At 36.6% G+C, this 2,500-nt stretch overlaps 1 protein-coding gene across 1 annotated transcript in view; it reads right to left on the bottom strand.

Moving 5' to 3' along the window:
- LOC143038479 (ficolin-2-like) overlaps positions 1-2,500 on the bottom strand; it is a 224,632-nt gene that overhangs the window by 129,246 nt on the left and 92,886 nt on the right. The gene's annotated exons all lie outside the window — the stretch shown is intronic.

Genomic DNA, 2,500 nt, shown 5'->3' on the forward strand with positions numbered 1-2,500 from the left:
AGTTCGATTACATCGTGAACTGTGGAAGTTAATGCACCGTGATGATTAAACAGAAGTTCATTATTACTGAGACTAACCTTGGACCAATGTGTTAGATATTGTCTTTTTTATATAACCTTTCTTTTCCTCCTCTCTACCTCTTTCTTACAACAGATACACTGGAGATTCTGGGAACAGTTTCTTATTTCACTGTGGTAACAGGATTTTGACCCACGATAATGATAACGACGAGTACCAAAGAAATTGTACTGTCAGCTAAGACATTTCCAAACACATAGAAATTCGCACACACAAAGATATCAATTTCCAATCCTTTCTTATACCATTTCACCCCCATATAAATATCTTAGTAGCTAGTGTGAAGCTGTATCACATTGCTGAACTCCTTTTTCGATCTTTATTTATCTATTTTTGTATCTTTATGTGTTTGCATATCCTTACATCCTGATTATATGTATTCTAATAACCATTTTCTTCATCATAGCCATATGGGAGCGTGGTGGTACAAGAACTGCCTCTGGTCAAACCTCAACGGCAAGTACCTGAAGGGCCCGATGCAGTCGCTTGTAGAAGGTGTATCATTTCGTACTTTCAGAGGAAATCTCTAATCTCCCCGCAAGGTGGAAATGAAAATTAGGCCCTCTACGTCGATGGGGACCTGAAGTCCTGCATGAGGAATTGAAACAGTTTTATAAAAGAATACATTGGTCAATGGTGTACTCCATTTAAAAAAAAAATAGAGTTGTGGTTAAAACATTTGGAAATAATAGTGTTGAGACGAAGAAAGAAGTGTTTTGTGGAATTCTTGATTTATTTATTTTTACTTTGTGATGTCTGTGAAGGATTTGTTTTCTGCATATTTTTTGTCTCTGTAAATGATTCATTATTAAACTTTACAAAATGATCTGTGTTTCAATACGTCATTAGTTTCTCTAGAAAAATAGAAATATATCTCTTCAATCTGTGATCTTCTGGAACGCCAATTTAAGCTTCAACAAGGGTTCTTTGCATCTCATGTTCATCTCAAGAAGGCGCTTGAGTCTTTGCATAGTGGGGTGTTTGGAGATCTTTCGAAGATCCGTGGGATTCCTGTGAAAATTACTGACATGATGTTTAGCTTATACTCTGTAACAGAAAGAGCTGTAAGGTATAGAAAAGAACGTCTCCACCTTCTTCCCTCTTAATTCAGATGTAAGGCAAGGATGTATCCTCGCCCCAAAACATTCCAACACCTGCATAGACTTGGTATTGGACAGAATTGTAGATCAATGTCGTTACGGACCATCTATTGACAACACTAAGATCAATGATATTTTGTGTTTACTAACGGCGTTTTCCTTCTTGTGGAGTCATTTGAGGCCTTGATTGTAGCCCTTGGACCACTGCACAGGAAGGCTAAGCCATTTATACTGCAGGTCTCCTTAACCAAGACCAAGGTCCAGGAGTTTAGAGTTTACTAGATGACAAAGTTCAGTCTGTCCATGCATGTTGCAAGGACACCGAGGCCTTGTAGAATTTTGTATGTCTTGGTAGCATAACAAGGTGGGTAATGCCAGAAAGTACTTCCAAGGGTTGACATTTCCTGTGGTATTATGGGCATACTCAACTACAATATATGGCGTTGTTCACCATTATACAGAAAAAGTAGGATCCTAAACTTCATAATATTTGTGCTTCCTGTCCTGTTTGAGTGCAAGACATGGGTATTGGATGCTGACTTGAAGATGCGTCTGGATCAAGCTTGTTTGTGTATCAAATCTGAATTGCAACACTCATTCTTATCCTTTGTGTTATCAGTAATATTCCTGGTGTATTTCAATGGCATGATGGCTAAAACACCTGTCCCAATTTATTTGCTGGTGGTACTAAGATCGTAAAGGGAGTAAAGGAAGAGGAGGATTATAAGTTAGGAAAAGGACATGAATTCTATACGTGGAAAATTAATCTTAATTAAAAAAATACTAGATGTGAGATGAAGTAAGAAAGGGTATAACTAAACTATAAATGCAGAATAAAGCCGCTACCAAAGAGGAGGAAAAGAAAAGGTATATTAGCAATTTGTCCCCAGTAAAATATAGGAAGTAGATACGGAGGAGAGACAGATAGACTGTAGACATACAAATGAGATTCTTTCCAATATTTATATAGAAATATCACAGAAAAAGTTGTAAAAGAAAATAATTCGCACAAATGCGAATATTATAAGAAGTAAACAATTCAAAGAGAGGCAACCAAAATGGTTCCCATCCTTGTTGATAGGAGACATGAAGAAAGAATAAGTTGGCAGTGCCAATATTAAGAGAAAGGAGAAATATTGAATAGTAGCAATATTCAGAAACATGAAAGGGATTAACATTAATGACGATTAGCATTTCCCTGTATATTACCGAAAAAATAGAGGATATTGAACATTAACTGAAGGATACGAAGGTTGAAAGTCTTGTAGAAAAAAAAATGGATACAGATACACTGATTCGTGCAATGGCATGGAAAGATAACA

Source organism: Oratosquilla oratoria, chromosome 24 (genome assembly GCF_046742065.1).
Source record: "Oratosquilla oratoria isolate Oo_2021 chromosome 24, ASM4674206v1, whole genome shotgun sequence".
Classification (NCBI taxonomy): Eukaryota; Metazoa; Arthropoda; class Malacostraca; order Stomatopoda; family Squillidae; genus Oratosquilla; species Oratosquilla oratoria.